The sequence below is a fragment of the Tupaia chinensis genome, unplaced genomic scaffold, assembly GCF_000334495.1.
Source record: "Tupaia chinensis unplaced genomic scaffold, TupChi_1.0 Scaffold000597_1, whole genome shotgun sequence".
Lineage (NCBI taxonomy): Eukaryota > Metazoa > Chordata > Mammalia > Scandentia > Tupaiidae > Tupaia > Tupaia belangeri.
This window is the reverse complement of record NW_006160114.1, coordinates 3957220-3979046: the sequence shown is the minus strand read 5'-3', so window position 1 is coordinate 3979046 and position 21827 is coordinate 3957220. Positions and strand designations below refer to the sequence as shown.

At 40.6% G+C, this 21827-nt stretch overlaps 1 protein-coding gene across 5 annotated transcripts in view; it reads right to left on the bottom strand.

Moving 5' to 3' along the window:
• Positions 1-21591, bottom strand: part of PDS5B (PDS5 cohesin associated factor B) — a 226504-nt gene extending 204913 nt beyond the window's left edge. For 3 of the 5 annotated variants that reach the window (XM_006158446.3, XM_027775696.1, XM_027775695.1), the window contains exon 1: positions 21465-21589. The gene's annotated coding sequence lies outside the window, so the exon portion shown is untranslated. Of the gene's footprint in view, positions 1-21464 lie in introns of all 5 variants that reach the window. The other 2 variants (XM_027775693.1, XM_027775694.1) reach the window with 2 other exon arrangements.
• Between the last annotated feature and the right edge of the window lie 236 nt (positions 21592-21827).

Below are 21827 nucleotides of genomic sequence, written 5' to 3'. Positions count from 1 at the left end.
CTAGAAATGGAAAATTTTTTATAATATGCATGATTAAGTCACTATGCAGTATATACTGGACTTGTGTCCATGGAAATGTATATATCAGCTGTGTTTGCTATGAAAATATTTAGATTAATTAAGGTCTTCAGTAATTCAATACAATGTGGGGGGAAAACAGTATAGAAAGCAAACATAAATACCAGAGACAGTGTGGGAGGAGAGTGAGAGATGCAGAGGGTAAGAGATAGGGAATCAAGGATGGGGGGGAAGCAAAACATACAGAAAACAAATGGAAAATTATTTGCTGACAATAACATGTTTGTTGATGTGCTTGATTGAGACAATATACAGTGTACTCTGGATGGAAAATCTCATTTTGTATGCTGTAACGATGTACAGTGAATGAATGCAAACAAATTAATTAATAAAAAAATAAAATAAAGAAATTAAAATGTTACTTTATACTGTATGTATACATGTTAAATACGCATATGTTAATATATAAATATACTGTGAAACTATGTAATTGGTATGTTTTATTAACATGTGCAACAATGTATTTTAGTTCTAAGATATCCGTTTTTTGTTTAATAGAGAGATTTTTGCTATAGGGCGCATGCACTCGCCAAAGTCAGAGAGACAGAAAGCAAGAAATCACCCCCCAGGGAGGATGGCCACACCACAATCCCTTCTTCTCCATTCTCCTCCCAGGATCCTGGGCACACACACACACACACACACACACACACACACCCAGTATGAGTTTCAAGCCAATGGGCCCAGGACTCAAACCACAGTTGACTATGTGGGAGTCCAGGAACGTAACAGTTACGCCATCTGCTGGTTCCCTTACACATATATATATGTATATATAAATATATATACACACACGTGCATGTATTCATATATAAACATGAACATATTACACTAAAATAAAGAGTATCTGAATTTATTCATTTATTCATTTGTTTTGTTTGGAGGGACTTTTGCTACAGGGCACATTTGCTTGCCAGAGAGACAGAAAGCAAGAAATTACCACTCAGTGCGGATAGCCACACTGCAACCCCTTCCCCTCCATTATTCTCTTAGGATTTTGGGCACACAGGCTCAGCATGAGTTTCAAGTCATCAGATACAGGACTCAAACCATGGTTGACCACGTGTGAGTCCACTGATGTAACCATTATGCCACCTGCTGGTCCCAGATTATCTGAATTTAAAAGAGGTACAGGGGACCAGCAAGTGGTATGGTGAAGACAGCTGGACTTCCACATGGCTGGCTGTGGTTCAAGTCTCAGACCTCACGGCTTGCTTTCTCACTTCCTCCCACCCTCTGGTCAAATTAAAATAAATTAATTCATCAGATTAAATAAATAATTCTTAAGAAAGAAAGGACACAACATAACTGTATCAGTAAGCTATGTAATTACTACAAAATAAACTACCCCAAAAACTAGCAGCTCAAAACAAGATTTATTATCTCACACAGTTTCTATGAGTCAAGAATCCAGGAACTGGGGCTGGTCCCATAGCACAACAGTTAAGTGGTGTGAATAGAGAGCCAGATCCCACACAACTGACCAAGGTTTGAATCCCAGCCCCCGCTATCTATGTGCATGTGCCCAAAATCCTAACAGGATGGAGAAATTAAGGGAAAAGGGCTGCAACATGACTACACCCCACTAAGGGGTAGTTTTCTCTCTCTCTCTCTATCTATCTCTCTCTCTCTCTCTCTCTCTCATGTCCATATCCCTTAGCAACTAAGTAAAAGGAAGAATCTAGGAGTAGTTTAGCTGGTGGGTCTAGCAGAGGACCTCTCATGATGGGAGCTGCTGTCAACTGAAGGCTGGAGAGCCTGCTTCCATAATCACTCTAATCCACCAGCAGAAGCCTCAGTTCTCTGTCACCCAGATGTTTGGAGACAATATTCCATGAACCTCTTACACTTCTGCACATCTTATAACTGAGGCTCACACTGCCCTTTGTCCTAGACTATCTTTTCAAGGATGGCTATATAGCAAACAGGTCTGGAAAACAAAGTCTTCTCCAAAGCAAAGTGTACTTACTACACATTAAAATATCTTTGAGAGAATAGTAAGTGAGGTGGAGGTTAAAGCATTGGATCCCACTACACAGTCTGAGTCCCGGACCTGGTGTCTTGAAAATCATGTCAGGCACACGTGCATGGGTGGCCTAGAAACCGAGAGGAAACTGGAGGTGAAAAGATCGCAGCATGGTCACCATCCCTAGGAAGGATTGCTCAATTTCTCTCTCTCTCTGATTCTCAATCTCTTTCTTTCTGTTTCTCTCTCTCTGATGAATGCACACACACTATAGCAAATTTTTTTTTTAAATTAAAAATCTGTTGGAACCAGCAGTTAGCGTAATGGCTATGTCGCTGAACTTCCATGTAGTTGGCCACAGTTCAAGTCCAGGACCCAGTGGCTTAAACTCACACTGGGCGCGTGTGCACACGTGCCCAAGATCCCGAGAGGAGAATGGAGGAGAAGGGATTGCGGTGTGGCCATCCCCCCTGGGGGTGATTTCTCGCTTTCTATCTCTCTCTCTCTCTCTCTGTCTTTCCGGCGAACGCACGCACCCTATAGAAAAAAACCTCTCAAAAAAAAAAAAAAATTAAAAATCTCTTGACTGCCTACATTAAGGGTTCCTCTCCTGAAACAAAACCCACTGCATGTGCACATGTCATTCTGTCCCTATTCATACTACCCAGTATGAATTTGAGCTCAAGCATTAGTACAATAATCTGGCTATTGCTGCTATGACAATAAACTGTCCTTCCACTTTGACCTAAGGGTCTTGTAAGGGTCTTGTATCTTCTACCAGAATCTATGAAACTGTAGCAGGTTAATTTGTTAGCTCCCACACATGGTAAAAATCTCAGACCCTTCAAAATATTGACAGATGGCCTCTCCACAACATGGCAGCTGACTTCCCTTAGAGTGAGTGATGAGAGAAGCAGAGGGAGAGAGCACAATACAAGCTGTAGTCTTTTATAACCTAATCTCAGAAGTAACATCACACTTGCCACACAAACCAATCTTGATATAATATGCAAGCTGACTTACAAAAGGGTACATACCAGGAGAGAGGGATCACAAGAGACTAACTACCAAGATCAATATTGGTCAAGAGGCCAGTCTTCCTAATATGTCTATAGTTCAACACAATTCCAATCAAAATCCCAAAAGGCTTTTTAAGTTTATTTATTTTATTCGTAATAGATTGGGTACACACCCACAACAGAGAGAATGGTGGGAGGTATCCTCAATAAGTTCTCATCACATTAAGATTCTCCCCTTTTCCCAACCCTCCAACTCATCAGAACCTTGGGCACATGCACATCCACCCAGCAGATTTTCAAGACAACCTACAAATGCAAATCTGCAGTCAACCTTGTGTCTTCGGTAACAGAGTTCAGTTTGCTACCAACTATGCTACTAAACGAGGTCCCAAAAGACTTTTTAATCAAAATTGATAAAGCAAATTAAAAAGTATACATGAAAATACAAAGACACTATACTGGCCAAAAAATATTAATGGATTCACATCATCTAATTTTAAGACTTATTATAAAATATCAAGGTAGTCAAGAAAATATGATACATGGGACTAGCAGTTAGCGTAATGGCTATGTCACTGAACTCCCACATGGTCGACCATGGTTCGAGTTCCAGACCCGGTGGCTTAAACTCACGCCAGGAGTGTGTGCATGCATACCAAGATCCCAAGAGGAGAGTGGAGGAGAAGGGATTGCGGTGTGGCCATTCCCCTGGGGGTGATTTCTCGCTTTCTGTCTCTGTCTCTCTCTATCTGGCGAGTGTGCGAGCATACATGCCCTGTAGCAAAAACCTCTCCAAAAAAAAGAAAAAGAAAGTACGATATAGTCATTTGTCACTTAACAATGGGGAAACTTTCTGGGAAATGCAGTCTTATGCAATTTCATCATTATGCAAATATCATGGAGTGTACTTACACAAACATAAGTGGTACAGTCCACCACAAACACCTAAGCTATGTGGTACTGCTATTGTTCCCAGGTTACAAACCTATATGGCACATTACTGAACTGAATACTGGACACAACTATAACACGATAGTAAGTTTTTGTGTGTCTAAAAATATGGAAACACAAAAAAGATAAAGTAAAAACATGGTAGGGCAAGTCAGGTGATGTGGTGGTAAAGGCAACTGGATCCCACTTGGCCAACTACATGGTTCAAGTCCCAGACTTGGCAGTTTGAAAAATACACCAGGTACACATGCGTACATGCCCAAAATCCCAAGAGGAGAGTGAAGAAGGGACTGAGGCATGTTCAATCCCCCTGGGGGCTGTTTTTCACTTTTTCTGTTTCTCTCTAGCAGGCAAATTAAAAAAAAGATAATACAGTATGAAAGATAAAAATGTGTAAGACACTTATAATGAATGGATCTAGCAGGATTAGAAGTTGCTCTAGGTCATTCAGTGAGTGAGTAGTGAAAGAATATGAAATCTGAGGATATTACAATTCTGTAGACTTTATAAAGACTTAGGCTGTACAATTTTTTTTTTAAATTCTTTCTTCAATAACAAATCGCTAAAGAATTGTTAACTCTGGGGCCAGCAGGTGGCATGGTGGTTAAGATGCTGGAATCCCACATGGCCAACCACAGTTCAAGTCCCAGATCTGGCAGCTTCAAAATCACACCAGGCATCTGTGCATGTATGGCCAAAATACCAGGATGACAATTGCAGCGTGGCCATCTCCCTGAGGGGGTGATTTCTCACTTTCCTTCTCAATGTCTCTCTCTGGTAAGTGCATACACACTATTGCAAAAACAAACAAAAAAAAGTTAACTTTTGACTATTTTATAATAACACTTAGGTTAAAACATAAATACATTGTACATCTGTACAAAAATATTTTTTCTTTAAATCTTTATTCTATATACTTTTTTGTTTTCTTTTTAAACTATTCTGTTAAAAATGTAGACATAGAGGACCAGCAGATGGCATGATGGTTACGTTGCTGGACACCCACGTAGTCGAACGTTGTTCAAGTCCTGGACCTGGTGGCTTGAAATTCACAGACGTGTGTATGAATGCCCAAAATCCAAAAGGAGAATGGAGGAGAAGGGATTGCAGCATGGCCTTCCCCCCTCAGGGGGTGATTTCTCACTTTCTGTCTCTCTGTCTCTCCAGTGATCACAATGCACACCCTATAGCAAAAATCTCCCAAAAATAAAAAAAAGAAGACGTAAACACACACATTAGCCTAGGCCAAAGTCAAGATCATCAACATCACTGTCTTCCATCTCTACCTTATGTTCCATGATAAAAACAACATAAAATTAAATCAAGCATGAATGAAATACTGCAATCAAGAGACACACAGGAGCTCATGATGTTGCAATGGTAAGGCAATTAGACCTACATGGAAAAGGTTCTGAATTTGCATCCCAGGACCATCCTGTGCACAACAGCCACATGAGCACATGCCATAATATGAGACAGTGAGACAAGATTGTAATGAATTCCTTTCTCTCTCTCTTTTCTTCTCTCATGTAAGAAATAAATAAGTAGACTTTAAAAAAGAGAGAGAGGTGCCAGTAGATGGTGTGGTGGTTAAGACAGCTAGATTCCCATATGGCTGAACACAGTTTGAGTCCTAGACCCAGTAGTTTGACATTCACGCCAGGCACAGGTGTGTGCAAACTCAAGATCCCAAGAAGAGTATAGAGAAGGAGATGTGGCGTGGCCATCCGTCTAGGGGTTGATTTCTCACTTCCCTCTCTCTGTATCTCTCATCTCTTTCTTCTATGGCGAGCACACACAATCTATGGCCAAAAAAAAAAAAGAGAGAGTGAAACAGATATAGTATCGGCAAGATATTGGAAGCTGCTGCCAGCATAATAAGGCAGACTATTTTACAGCACACTTTCATTAAGTAAAAAGAGTACAATTTTTATTTTTTGGAGAGGTTTTTGCTATAAGGCATGTGCGCTCACGAGAGAGAAAGCGAGAACTCATCCCCCCGGGGAGATGGCCACGCTGCAATCCCTTCTCCTCTATTCTCCTCTCAGCATCTTGGGCACACAAGCATATGCGCCTGGCTTGAGTTTAAGCCACCAGGTTCGGCTACTACAATGGAGGCCAGCAACATAGCCATTACACCAACTGCTGGTCCCAAAAGGAATACAATTTAAAAAAATGATAGGAAGTATAGAACAGTAAATACATAAGCCAGTAATACAATCATTTATTATCAAGTACTATATACTACACATAACTAAACATACTATACTTTTATAGGACTGGCAGCACAGTACATGTGTTTATACCAGCATCACCACAAACACACAAATAGAGCACTGTGTTACATAGTTATTACAACTCATATGTCAGTAGGTTTTAGGAATTTCTCAGCTCCATTACAACCTTCTGAGCCGCTATCTTATATGCAGACCTGTGTTGACTGAAACATCATCATATGGCACATGACTGCAATTTTATAGGAGAAACAAACAGATCAATGAAAGAGAATGGAATCCAGAAATCCAAACACAGAAGGTTCAAGCAATATTAGACAAAGGCAATTCAGAGGAGGAAAGTTTGTTTTGTTGGTTCTTCCCAAATACTAGTACTGGAACTAAATAAATGTATTTTTGTCAAGTTTAATTATTTCTTCCATGAGAAACAAAGAGACAGACAGTGAAGACAGGCACCTCCAAGAGGATCTTCTCACCACAATCCAACCCCCAGTCTCAGCTGGCACAGATCAATAGTACACACATACACACCTAGCATGCTCAGAGGCCCAGAGATGTGAACTGGGGACTTTTCCCACAATGGTCCAGTTATTACCACTGCCACCACCTGGTACATGAAACAACATGCTGTTTTAAATCAACCTCAGTCCCTACTTCACACCATGCACAAAAATTAACTCAAGATAAATCATAGCCCTATATATAAAAGTTAAAAAGCAAAAGTTAAACTCAAAGAAAGCACAGAAGGGGGGCCAGCAGACAGAGTAGCAGTTACATCACTAGACTCCCACATGGCCAACCACGGTTTGAGTCCTGGAACCAGTGGATTGAAACTCATGCTGAGTGCATGTGCATGTGCGACCAAGATCCCAGGAGGAAAATGAAGAAGGGATATGGGTGTGGCGATCCCTCCTGGGAGGTAATTTCTCACTTTTTTCTCACTGTGTCTGTCTGTCTCTCTCTCTCTCTCTCTCGCTCACTCTCTGGTAAGAACATGGACCCTAAGGCAAAACCTTTTAATACAAAAAAAGAAAGCACAGAGGAATGCTTCCATGACTTTGGAGTAGACAAATGTTTATCAGACCTCAAGAAACACAAATCCATGAGATAAAAAACTGATTAATTACTCATAATCAAAATTTAAAACTTTGCGTCATCAAAATATACTGCTAAGAAAATAAGTGACAAGCTACACAGAGAGAAAATATTCTTCCTATGTAATCTGAAAAATGACATGTATCTGGAATGTAAGAATCCTTAGAAATCAGGGCCAGCAAATGGCATGGTAGTTAAGACGCAGGATCCCACATGGTCAATTCCATGGTTCAAGTCCTGGACCCAGCAGCCTGAAAAACACGCCAGAAGTGTGTCTATGTGTCCAAAATCCCAAGAGGAGAATGAAGGAGAAAAGACTGCAACATAGCCATCCCCCACAGAGGGGTGATGATATCACACTTTCCTTGTCTCTTTGTCTCTCTCTGGCAAGTGCATGCACCCTATAGCAAAAGCAAAGAAACAAAAAGAATCCCTACAAATAATTTTTTTTTAAATAGCAGACATGCCACAAAAGAAAACACATTTCTATAGCCATATGAAAAAGTGTTCAAGGGAACCAGCAGTTAGCGTAATGGCTATGTCGCTGGACTCCCATGTAGTCGACCGCGGTTCGTGTCCCTGACCCGGTGGCTTAAAACTCACGCCGGGCGCGTGTGCGTGCGGCCCAAGATCCCGAGAGGAGAATGGAGGAGAAGGGAATGCGGCATGACCATCCCCCCTGGGGGGTGATTTCTCGCTTTCTGTCTTATGTCTCTCTCTGTCTGTCTGGCGAGCACACGCGCCCTACAGTGAAAAATCTCTCCAAAAGAAAAAAAAGAAAAAAAAAAGTGTTCAACATCATTAGTTATCAAGGAAATCCAAAATAAAATCACAATAAGATAGCATTTAACATCCACTAGAAGAGCTATTTAAAAAGTGATTACCCAAGTGTTAGCAAGGATTTAGAACAACTAGATCTAGATTAAACATTCAGGTGGGGAGTATAAAATGGGAAACTACTCTGAAATAATAGTTTCTTATAAAAGTAAACACACAATTGCCTATAAAGGAGCAATTCCACTCTTAGGTATTTAATTCAAAGAAATGAAAACAGGGACCAGCGGGTGGTGTAATGGTTAAGTCGCTGGACTTCCATGTAGCCTACCATGGTTCAAGTCATGGACCTGGCAGCAAACTCACACCAGGCGTGTGTGCGTGCGTGCCCAAGATGCCAAGAAGAAAATGGAGGAGGGGAGGGATTGCAGTGTGGCCATCCCCCTAGGGGATGATTTCTCACTTTCTGTCTCTCTGGTGAGCACACGTGTCCTATAGCATAAATCTCTCAAAAAAAAAAAAAAAGCGAAAACACATGTGTGCAAAAAGATCTAAATAGGCCTTAGCAGTAAAAAAATTAGGCTCAAATGTCCATCAGCAGAAGATAACTGTGGTATATTTGCCCAATGACATATTACTCAGCAATAAAAAGAAAAACCAAACTAAAGTAATCTATATTCAGAAATCAAGAGTGCTTGGGGGGTGGGAGAGGAAGAGATACTGCTGTGAGTATACCCCACTAAGAGGGTTCTCTCTCTCTCTCCCCCTCTCTCTCGTTCTCTGCCTCTCTCTGGTGAGCACATATGCACTCTGGCAATTAATAAAATTAAATATATATATATAAGTGTGTGTATACTAAATTGAATTTAAACATTTTAAATGAATTTGTAAACACATTAATTTTCCCTTTCTTGAGCTGCCAAATATTTACTGCATTGCTGACATGCACTAGGTAGTGTGGCCCAAAACAGTTGCATCTATACTAAATAATTACACACTTTTTTTTCTTGTCATTATTCCCTAAATAATATACTATTACAACTATTTACATTGTATTAGGTGTTTTAAGTAATCTAGAAATGATCTAAAGTACAGAGGATATGCATAAATCACATACATGCAAACATTGTGCCATTTTATATAAGGAATTTGAGAGTTCACAGGTTTTGGTATATGGGGGGGGGGTTGGGGAGTACTGGAACCAAGATATCAAGGGATGCCTTTAATTAAACAAATAAAAGGGACCAGCAGATGGAGTAATGGTTATATCACTGGATTCCCACATGGCCTGCAATTCGAGTTTCAGATCCAGTGGCTTGAAACCCACTCTAGGCACGTGTGCGTGCATGCCTAAAATACTGAAGGAAAAGAGACTGTGATGTGGCCATATCCCCTGGGGGTGGTGATTTCTTGCTTCTGTCTGTCTCTGTCTCTCTGGCAAGCACATACGCCCTATCTCTTAAAAAACAAATAACTGCATAATGTGAGAGCTACTATAACAGAGATATAAACAGAGTCTTGCAAGAAAGTAAAAGCACAATATACTACAAGAGAGTTAGATATTAGAACAGCCTTTTATTAGGTGCCAAATGGAAGATGAAAAGCGGAACTTTGGACATGTGAACAATTAATTAATTCTGCTTCTAAGAATTTAGCCCACAGGCAAATCTGCATATATACAAAATGATATCCATACAAGGTGACTCACTGCAACAATTTTATAATAGCAGAAACTGGAAACTGTCTAACAACAGGCTAGTTAAATTACAATATGTAAATAAAAGTGAGCCCTCTCCAGCTGAGAGAACACTAGCGCACTTTATATAATACAAGAGGACCTCCAGGGTATATTGCTCATTTAAAAAAAGTACAGGGCAGAGGAGTTCAAGTCTCCAACATCAACGTAAAGCAGAGAAAGGGGGATGTGGTAGATAAGTATATTTATACATGGTTGCATTTTTTAAATCTCCAGGTTGACATATAAGAAATCACTGGGACCAGTAGTCTGCGTAATGGCTATGTTGCTGGACTCCCATGTAGTCGACCACGGTTCGAGGCCCGGACCCGGTGCTCAAACTCACTCTGGGCGCATGTGCATGCGTGCCCAAGATCCTGAGAGAATGGAGGAGAAGGGGTTGCAGTATGGCCATTCCCCCTAGGGGGTGATTTCTCACTGTCTCTCTGTCTCTCTCTTTCTGGCGAATGCACATACCCTATAGCAAAAACCTCTCCAAAAAAAAAAAAAAAAGAAGAAATCACTAACACTTATAAACTATGGCAGAAGTCTGAGGAAAAGTCAAATGGGAAAGAGTATGGATGAAGGACAATTACTACATATCTCGTTTCTTTCTGCTCTTACTTTTTAAGTATATATGTGCATGTAAGGTATATATGTGCATGTAAGAGTGCCACTTATCCACAGAGGATACTTTCCAAGATTCCCAATGGGTAACTAAAACCTCAGACAGTACTGAACTCCATCTATACTGCTTTTTCCTATATATATGTACCTTTTACAAAGTTCCATTTATAAGTTAAGCACAATGAAAGAATAATAGCAATAATAATAAAGTATAACAATTATAACAAAATAGTGTAATAAGTTACATGAATGGGGTCTCTAAAAATAATTTACTATAATATATCATAGGTAATTACAGAAAGCAAAACAGAAGATAAGGGAAGAGAGGGAGAAAACTGGACAGTTATAAGAAAAAAACCTTTAACAGTACTGTATCAGAATCAACAGGGCTCTGGTAACTCAGCTGGTGCGAGGTAGAGGAGAAGGAGGGGGTCAAGATAACTCCTAAGTTTCTCACATGATGACAAATCTAATCAACCCTTACAAGATTAGGTAAAAACTGCATCATTAATTAAAACAAAAAGTTGTAAAGATGTTAAAGTAGTGGAAGGCAGCTACCTCAGTTTTGCACATGCTGTATTGGAAGTGATGTATCCAATAATGCACTAGAAAAAGTAGAAATTTAGGAGAGAGGTCAAGATACGTACTTGTTACATGTGAAGATAAAAAAGAAAAATGTACTTGAGACTAATTTATCTACGAATTGCTTATGCTGTAAAAGACCTAGAGAATACAATAAAAAAGCAACTAACTCAGAGACAGCAAAAAACCACATATTAATATCCTTTTCTTACAGACATGAGGCTCTCATTAAAGTTTATTTAATATATCTACTGAGTCGTTAGAAATGTCATGATGCATTTTTACATAGAAAAACAATGACTCAATAGTTTCACAGGTTTACAACAGATTAGAAACATCAAAAAACAATGTGGGTGAAGCTACTGAAGTCACTCATCTGCCACCAGCATGAGGTATAAAAACAAACAAAAAAATCTAAGTCCTCAAAAATTCTTCAAGTGCTATATATTGAACCAGAAGTCCCACCTTCCTATCATCTAATCGGAAACTTGGCCAAATGGTCCCTTCTTCAAGAAGTTTTTCATGGTTCCTACACTCTTCAAGTAATATGATTAATCTTTAGTTGAATCTCCAATTTCAAATATTTTGTTTACGTCTTCTTAAAGGTTTAACTAGCCTTCTTTTACGATGATTTGTATACCAACTTCTTCCTACTTGAACATGCATCTCGTGACTGAAGGAGTATCTTTCACGTTTGTGATTCTAGTCAGTATTGAGCACAATTTCCTCACACATTACAGCATTCAAATACTCATTAAACAATTATCTCATTTTTTGCCTTCTCTGAAAGTCTCCCTGCAAAAAGTTATGATCATTTTTTACTGTGTACTTACATTTGTGGCAACAAGCGAAGCATTTGGCTGGATTATACCAGAAACTTAAATAGGAGGTGATGAGAAGTGAAAGCTAATGGGTTTGGGGTTTCTTTTGCAAAAGACAAAATGTTTCAAAATCAGACTATGATGATGGCTGCACAAACCTGTAAATATACCAGAAGGCCAGCTGCAGGAGAGCTGGTAACCTAACACTGTGCAATGCTGAAAGCTCCACAGAAGGTCCTGGGTTCACTTCTTAAGGTCTCCCTGTGTATGCCCGGAATGCACACACATGCTCATAATCCTGCTTGGCTGAACCTGGGAGTCTATTGTGGCATGAAGACTCTGTTGGGGGTGCCTACCTTCCTCCCTTTTTCTCTCTCCCCCATGGAAGAAATGAGTTATTTGTTATTATCCCCACTCTACAGATCAGACTAAAAAAACTAAGGTTTAGCAAGTTAGGTAATTTACTCAGGGTGACATGGATACCTGTTGATAGACAAGAGATTAAAAACCCAAGAGGTCTTGACTCTTAAATCTGTATGTCCAACTGTCATCTTCTTCTGCCTTCCTTAAGAAGGAATTTAGTCAGCAAGCATCATTTCTGATGACTATAAATGCTCTAAGAGATGTTCAAGCTATAAATGTTATGACCTTCAAAATTCCAACTACAACTATAAAGGCATGACCTAATTATGTTTGCCACAGTTAGAGGAGAAGGAAAAGACAAAAGCTGTAAAGAAAGTTACCAAAGAGATAAAAGGGAGAAAGTGCGGACAAGTTATATTAAAAACCTACCATGGTGAGCATAAGACTGTAAGAAACATTACTATTGCCTGACTACTACCATCAAAAATAGGAGGGCTGGCAGGTGGCACGGTAGTTAAGGGCGCTGGACTCCCACACGGCCGACCACAGTTCAAGTCCTGGACGTGGCAGCTTGCTTTCTCTCTCTCCCCCTCCCTCCCTGGTGAAATTAAAACAAGTATGTGAATAAAATAATTCTTTTTAAAAACTTGGTAGGCAGGCCTAATACAGCTAGCTGGAGGTGAATGAAAACTTCCAGGGCCAGCGTTGTTTTGTTTGATTTTCACTGTCAGACGGCACATGGGCACATGGGCTCACAGGAGAAGGGGGTAGGGACAGGACGGGTACACCACCTATCCCCCAAGGGGTATGTATGGTCCTACTGCAATCCCTTCTCCATTTCGCCATCCAGAAGGGACTTTGGGCACACATGCACACAGGCCCAACATGTTTTTCAAGTCACTGGGCCAAGACTCAAACCACGGGCAGCAATGGGGGCTCCCTTAACAAGACTAAGTGGCTGGCCCTTCCTAGATTAGCTGGACCTAGAATAGGGTTTCTCAACTTTGGCACAACTGACACTAAGAGGGATCAGAAGTTGGCGTAATGGCCATGTCGCTGGACTCCCATGTAGTTTCGGGTCCCAGACCCGGTGGCTTAAAACTCACGCCGGGCACGTGTGCGTGCGTGCTCAAAATCCCGAGAGAATGGAGAAGGGATTGTGGCATAGCCATCCCCCCGGGGGGTGATTTCTCGCTTTCTGTCTCTCTGTCTCTGTCTGGCAAACACACACGCCCTATAGCAAAAACCTCTCCAAAAAAAACAAAAACCCCCCACCCCATAGCAAAAACCCCCCAAAAAAAAAAAAAAAAAAAAAAAAAACTGACACTGAGACCAGATGATCTCTTGTTGTAGAAGGCTGCCCTACACCTATAAGATGTTTAGCAGCATCCCTGGCTTCTACTCACTAAATGCCAATACTAAACCCCATTCCTATTCCTACTTGTGACAACCAAAATGTCTCCAGACACTGCCAAATTTCCTGGACCTATTATATTAGAATGGGTGAGAGTAAGGGTTTTCAAATCACCCCAGTATGAAAACCACTGGCCTAGAGTAGGGGTGGAGACAATAAAAAGGCCAGCCACTTGACAACAAGTATATATATCAATAACTGAAGATAGGCAAGAGCCTTTAAAACTATCACCTTCTGAAGTGCACTAAAAAAAAATTATTTGCATTAAAAAAAAGTTAAACAGGATGAGGGTAGTTTACGAGGAGACTTCAAAAGTTACCAGAAAATGGAATTAAAACACAAATTTAGGCAGTGAGTAGGTGGCACGGTGGTTAAGGTGCTGGACTCCCACATTGTCAGTTGCAGTTCAAGTCCCAAACATGGCAGCTTGCTTTCTCACTTTGTCTGGTGAGTGCACATGCTGTATAGCAAATTTTAAAATAACAATAATAATAATACATTAAATTAAAAAATAATTCTAAAAAAAGTTTATTTTGGTGCAAAAAAGTCTGAAATGTATGCATATCTTCATAATATAAACTTTCCATGAACTTTTTGAAGATCTCTCATATGGGTATGAAGTAGGACCAAAGCTCAGGTAGAGTTCATCATGTAAGGCTTCTGATACTTCAATAGAATATCAGCTACAGAAAGGTACAACTAAAGAACAGGAAATAGATCTAAAGAATGTTAGAAATAAACTGCTCCTTTTGCTTTAAAAGAAATTATTATCCCTTCTAAAAAAAATTAAGCGGCCCTCATTTCTGGAGGAACTGAAACACCAAAGTCCAGGTTGCTATCCGAAGGAAAAAAAACAAATGACAGTATGAATAAAAATAACAGCCAAAGATGGGAGTGGGAACTGATGCAAGTACGCAGTATAAGGCAGAGCTGTCTCTATCCAAAATTCACTTGCCCTGACTCAAACCTCCCTTCCTGCAACCTCTATGTCTCTTCTACCTCATGTTAACACCAAGTCTAGAGCTTTCAATACTCTTGTACTGTGATCCCTGGTTGTTCAAAGTTTAGCACTGCGGCCTTTTCACTCACAGCATCACTCCCCTCAAGGTGCAACAGGATCCAAAATCTTATTTTTCCCTTAAAACTACCACCACTCTGACCATCTTAGCTCGTAGGTAACGGAGAGAAAAGGGGTTAAATTATCCAATCTAGGGACCAGCAGTTAGCATAATGGTGATGTCGCTGGACTCCCATGCAGTCGACCGCAGTTCGTGTCCCGGACCTGGTGGCTTAAAACTCATGCCAGGTGTGTGTGCATGTGTGCCCTAGATCCCAATAGGAGAACGGAGGAGAAGGGATTGCGGCGTGGCCATCCTCCCGGGGGTGTGTGTGTGTGTGTGTGTGATTTCTCACTTTCTATCTCTCTGTATCTCTGTCTGGCGAGCGCACACAGCGAGCGCACGCGCCCTACAGTGAAAATCTCTAAAAAAAAAAAAAAAAAAAAAAAAACTATCCAATCTAAAGTGTGTGCTGCAAGAAACCTCTCTCAGTAAGGATATGAACAAATGTTTACCCTCACTCATAAACAAAGAAATGCAAGGCAGAAAAGAGACAAAATTTGAATATCGAATTGAGACAAAGTGACCTAGTCATAATGATGCAAGTGAGAGGGGTCTACTGCATGATGGCTGAGACCATATGAGAGGCCCAGGACGGATACCCAGGCCCAGGAACAAAGAGGCCAGGCATGGTGACACCAGCCTAGAGTCCTGGAGTACTAGGAGGCTGAGGAAAAGGGAAGGAGAGATGAGGAAACTTTATCAAAAATATCACTCTCTCGGGGGAACCAGCAGTTAGCGTAATGGCTATGTCGCTGGACTCCCACGTAGTCGACTGCGGTTCGTGTCCCGGACCCGGTGGCTTAAAACTCACGCCGGGCGCGTGTTCGTGCGTGCCCAAGAATGGAGGAGAAGGGATTGCGGCGTGACCATCCCCCCTGGGGGGTGATTTCTCGCTTTCTGTCTCTATGTCTCTCTCTGTCTGTCTGGCGAGCACACGCGCCCTACAGTGAAAATCTCTCAAAAAGAAAAAAAAAAATCACTCTCTCCCGCACTCTCTCATGCTCTCTCAAGGAAAAAATAAAATGGCAAAAAGTAGTTTTAGTAAAGTCGAATGTTTATGAACATGTAATGAGCAGCATACTCATACACTGATAAATTATAAATTATGAAAACCTAAACATGACAAAATGAGAGTCAAATAAATTACAGTATAGACTTATAAAATATTCTACATAGTTCTTTTCAATTTGCAAGAGGATACATCACTCGCCAGAGAGACAGAAGAAAGCACCTACCACTGGGTATGGCCACAATGCAATCCTCTGTCCAACTCCTCTTCCTCCTCTAAGGATTTTAGACACATACACACACACCAGCATGCTTTTTAAGCCACCAGGTCCAGAAATGCCATGTAGAATACAGTTCCTCCAACCACTAGGCCATAGGCCGGCCCATCTAATCACTTTTTTAATTACATTGGTCTATATGTCCCAATATGAAAAAAAAAAATTAGTAACATTAATGGTGAGAAAAGTAAATTTCAGTAAAAAGCAGTATTATATATTGGGAACGAGCAGGTGGCGTGGTGTTTAAGGTGCTGGACACTCCCACATGGCCAATCACGGTTTGAGTCTTGGACCTGATGGCTTGCTTTCTCACTTTCTCCCTCTCTCTCTCTCTCTCTCTGTATTTCTCTCTCTCTCTCTGGTCAAATTAAAATAAATGAATGAATAAATAAAATTAAATAATTTTTTTTAAAAGCAGTATTATATAATCACATAATAGAATGCTATTTCTATAGGGCCTTTTTTTTTTTTTTTTTTGAGAGGTTTTTGCCATAGGGCGTGTGCGCTCGGCCAGACAGACAGAGAGAGACAGAGAGACAGAAAGTGAGAAATCACCCCCCAGGGGTGATGGTCACGCCGCAATCCCTTCTCCTCTATTCTCCTCTCAGGATCTTGGGCACGCACGCACACGCACCCGGCGTGAGTTTTAAGCCACCGGGTCCGGGACGCAAACCGCGGTTGACTATGTAGGAGTCCAGCAACATGGCCATTATGCTAACTGCTGGTCCCCTACCTATAGGGCTTTTTTTTTTTAAATAAGTTTCCTAGAACTGTAAACAAGGTTACCTTTTGGATGGAAGACAAAAAGTAATTTTTACTTTTACTTTTCTACATCATTATTTTTTACCAGATGTGTACAACTTTTAACTTAAAATATATAATTCTTCCTTCAAGCACTTCATTTTCCCAACCTTAGCCACCACTCTAACCACCAACTTCTCCACCCCCACCCTTGTCCCATATCTGAGGCTACTCAAAATTGCCTAGTGAAATTTCAGCCAGTAAGAGATATAGTTTGGGATACAGAATGTTCCTTTAAAATCTTTGCTCATGTGGGACCAGCAGTTGGTACGAGGCTATGTCGCTGGACTCCCATGTAGCCAACCGTGGTTCGAGGCCCGGACCCGGTGGCTTAAACTCACACCAGGCGCATATGTATGCATGCCCAAGATCCTGAGAAGAGAATGAAGAAGGGGATTGCGGTGGCCATTCCCCCGGGGAGGGGGCGGGGAACCTCTCGCTTTCTGTCTCTCTGACTTTCTCTGTCTCTCTGGTGAGCACACGCACCCTATAACAAAAACTTCTCCCTCTCCCCCCACCCCAAAAAAGAAAATCTTTGCTCAAGGGCTGGCAGGCAGCATGGTGGTTGAGGTATTAGACTCCTATGACTGCTGTTGAGTCCCAGACCTGGCAGCTTGCTTTCTCACTTACTTTTTCTGTCTGTCTGTCTGTCTGTCTGTCTCTCTCTCTCTCTCTCTCTCGTCAAATAATAATAAATTAAAATAAAAACAATTCTTTTTTTAGAAAAAAATCTCTGCTTACTTCTCTAAAATCACCTTTGAGAGGAAAAGAAAAAATAATCCCTACACTGTCCAGAGAATCACAAACTTTTGTTTCCTTTGAAGTCCCTAACCTTTCTCTCAGAGACAATGGCCATGGCTATAATAGCCCCTCCTTCTCCTATTTGTTTTTTTATCTAATCTTAACAAATTTCACTCTCTCACAGAAAGAATTACCTCCACTGTCACTGAAGAGGAAGGAGAGTCTGCCCCTTTCAGAACTAACAGCAGGGATCCTACTCTCTGGTCTTAGCTCTCATCATGTTGGTGTGGGTGGTCAACCACTACTCTAACTTCTACAGTGCAGGGAGTCACAGTCCTATTTATTGCATCATTCCCAGTACTAGAAGTATATGGAAGGGTCCTATTCATTTTAATAGAATCAGGTCATCGCTTTCTCTGTCAAAGAAGGAAGAGGCAGGTTAGTGGAGTACTTCTAGGCTGTTTAAAGATGCTTCAAAATAGATTCCTGTTCTAATCAGTCTTTCTTCCCTTTCTACACCCCTTAGTTAACTTTTAAGTTTTACTCAGCTAAATAAGTATTTCTAATTACTGGTTACTACTAATATCTACTCATTAGAATACAATAGGTACTATGGATTTTTTAAACATTTCCGATTAATGGCTTTAAAAAAATTTTTGAGAGGTTTTTGCTATAGGGCGCGTGCACTCGCCAGACAGACAGAGAGATAGAAAGAGAGAAATCACCCCCCTGGGGGGATGGCCACGCCACAATCCCTTCTCCTCCATTCTCCTCTTGGGATCTTGGACACACATGCACACACACCCGGTGTGAGTTTAAGCCACCAGGTCCGGGACGCGAACCGCGGTGGACTACGTGGGAGTCCAGCGACATAGCCATTACGCTAACTGCTGGCCCCAATGGCTTTAAAATTTTAAAAACTATATTTTACTCATCTAAGTTTTGTCATCATGATTTTCTCATTGTGCATGATCACTAATGCCAGCAAAAATAATAAGTCTCAACGAAGCTAACTTATTCTTAATTCCGAACTTATTAGTGAGAAACGATTATAAAACATTTTCAAGTGCTGAGGGAAATGGTTATAATCAGGTGGTTCTTAAAAGAACAGAGTAAGGAAAGAGCTGGTATCTACTCCCCAAGTAGTTAGAATTGCCAACCATTTGGCATCTTCTTAAACAAGCTTAAGAAGTAAATACATTCTCAAGTAATTACTAGGTTTATTTTATTTTGTTTTGTTTAATGCCAGAGGACACATGCACGCTATGGGATAGGGGAAGAAATCACCCCCAATGGTGTGTGGTCATGCAGCAATCCCCCTCTCCTCCATTCCTCTTTCCAGTCAGGATTCTGGGTACATGGGCACAAACACCTGGCATGCTTTTCAAGCTAGTGAGACCAGGATTTGAACTGCAGTAGAGGTCTGATGGGATCTGGCTCCCTCCACACAACTCTTAATGGGGCAGGCCCAAACAAAATATTTTGGAATTTTTAACATTTCCAACAAGAAAACTCAAGCTAAATAAAATACCTATTGTAACAGAAAGTGACAAATGAATTACATAAAAACCTGTCTTTAAAAGTTAAAAAAAAAAAAGTACACAATATTTTATAATAAACTGTAATACTAATTTTTCCAAATTACTCTGACTTACACACACAAAATAAATAAATAAATAAATGCCATGTCAAGTAGTGTTACACAATGAAATAATCTAGTGGCTCCAGGAGATAGATATGTGAGAGGTTTTCTTCTGAGACAACAAAGTGGACTAAATCCCAGGTAGAAATTATTAAAACCAGATTGAGGTAAATGGTAAACCTTTAAACTTTATTTCTTGGTTGAATGAAAAAGACGAAAGGGGGGGATAGAGAATAACATACTCCTTGGCTTTCTAAAGATGCCTCAAAATATTGGGTTGTCAGAAAAGTCATGATGTATTTTTGCATAGAAAAACACGTGATAACCTTTCCGACAAGCCAATAGATTTTCCTGTTTTCATCAATCAGACTTCCTCCATACCTTGTATAATCTTACACATTGCTAATTCCTGAATAAAACTATACAGACTAGGCAGAAGCCTCAAGGTTTCCAAAAGAGCTAACGGATGCCCCAATTCCACCACATGAATATAACTGTGACCTTGGGTAAATCAAATTATAATCTGAACCTAATTTCTCTTGTATAAAAGTTGAAGATCATCCTCAGGCTTTCTTGTAGCTCTCCGACACTAACAAAAACAAAGGAAATACACATTCATTCTTTTGCAATGTAAATTATATACATGTCATCCAAGAGTCCATAAGCCAAAACAGAACAACCTCTCTTGTTAATTCTAGACAACCATGATCATAAAATAGCACAGAAGAAGCCAGAAGTCAGTTTCTAAATCCTCCAAGGGAGATAAGCAAAAGAAAACCTTCCAAAATATTCTCTTCCTCACAAAGCTTTCTGATATTCTACCGCTTCACTGTTCTTCAGGCCAACTCTATCTAATACAAGATATCACTTTATTTTGGATATAACAAATATTAATAAATGTTACTCTGTAACCATTAAAGCACTACAACAATTTTTAAATCATCTTTTAAAAACTTATCAAACAACTAACTCTGAATACGTCAAAAAGCCTTAGTACAATCTCCTGACTAGAGTCACTATCATCCTCCCATCTCTTCTGATTTTGGGGGGAAAGTATGGGAGAGGGAAGACATAACCAGAAATAATGGTGACAAAAGTAATAAAAAAACACTGTAAAAGCAAGTACAAAGACAACTGAACTCAACCATAGGAGGAGAAAATAAAGTTTTCACACACACCCAAAAAGAACAAAAAGCCAGCACAAGTACTGCCTTCTTATTTAAAACACATCTTCAAGTAAAACCCAACTGAGAAGAGAACAATTTTTAAGCTATGAGAAAAAAAGCTGCCACTTCAGTAGTAACAACAAAAGTCAAAAACACATTTTATATATATATATATTCACAAATTATATCATGTGCAAATTTTATTTAGAAGGAGTAATGTTCTCACATAAGATGTGTTTTTATTGTTAAGTTTTTAGGATAAGTTTATCTTAACGAGAAGTCCCCATGATGTAACTTTCACCCACATACTACTTATAAATTTTAATTAGATTTTCTATCAACGTGACATACAAAATTAATTGTTCCAAAACCTGACATGCACTAACCATAGGAACAATCATTTCCCTAAAAATGCGAACATCTCTAACATCTGTACTTCACAGGAAAGAGTCGTCCATTTAAAAGCATATTTTAGTATTTTTAATTATTTTGACTACTACATGAGTTAGTACACAAAATTTTCTGCCTTGTAAGATTATCTAGAGGTGTTAACTGAGAACAACTATTATACCGCCATTCAAGCTTCAAATAATTATGGTATATTTATACTTATAGCTCGCTTTTTAAATATGCTATAAACACTGTTGAGTTTTTAAAGGTTATTAGGAAGACAGTACAGGATTCCCCCACTCTCTCAAGCCCATAGACAAACCGTGGAAATTAAAGGCTATATCTCCAAAGTTTCTAAAACCAATTCATAAATACAGTAGGATCATTCAGGACCACTGCCTCGTCCATCATTTCATAATAAAAATGTGAGAAGGGCATTCTTCGAATGAAAAAGGGTTAACCCTTGACTGGCTTCGTGAGGATGCTGAAGACGTGTGGAGTGGGTGGGTGACTTTCAACCCTTCCCCGAGCTCACGCCGTCCGCGGGAAGGAACGCAGCAACGTGCCGTTCGAGGAACAGGGGCTGCTGCCTTTGAGGGTTCAGAGGCATTCCCTCAAATAGCTGTCGGATACTTAGAGCAGGCTTGCACGTACGTACCAAAACCCAATAGCAGCAGCTGCAACTAACAGGGCTTTTCTCCGGACAGAAAACTTTTTAAGTGTCACTGAGACGACAGAGCGAAGATGTTAACTATTCCCAACTGCACACCGCTTTCACGGCCGTCCCTTCTAGAACCTGGTTGTCGCCCGGGAGTCGTCGCTTCACGCCAGTAGCTGGGCTCTTCCTCAACTAGGTCCTCAGGTTCCCGGAGCACCAGCTCCGAGAGGCGCGGTGAGCGCGCTTCCCCGCCGGCGACGGGCGAGTAACAGTGCAAACATGTCACTCACTCCGGCGGCGCGACCCCGGAGCCCGCAGGAGAGCGGCGGCGCGGGGCGGCGCGGGGAGCCCGCCGAGGGGGCG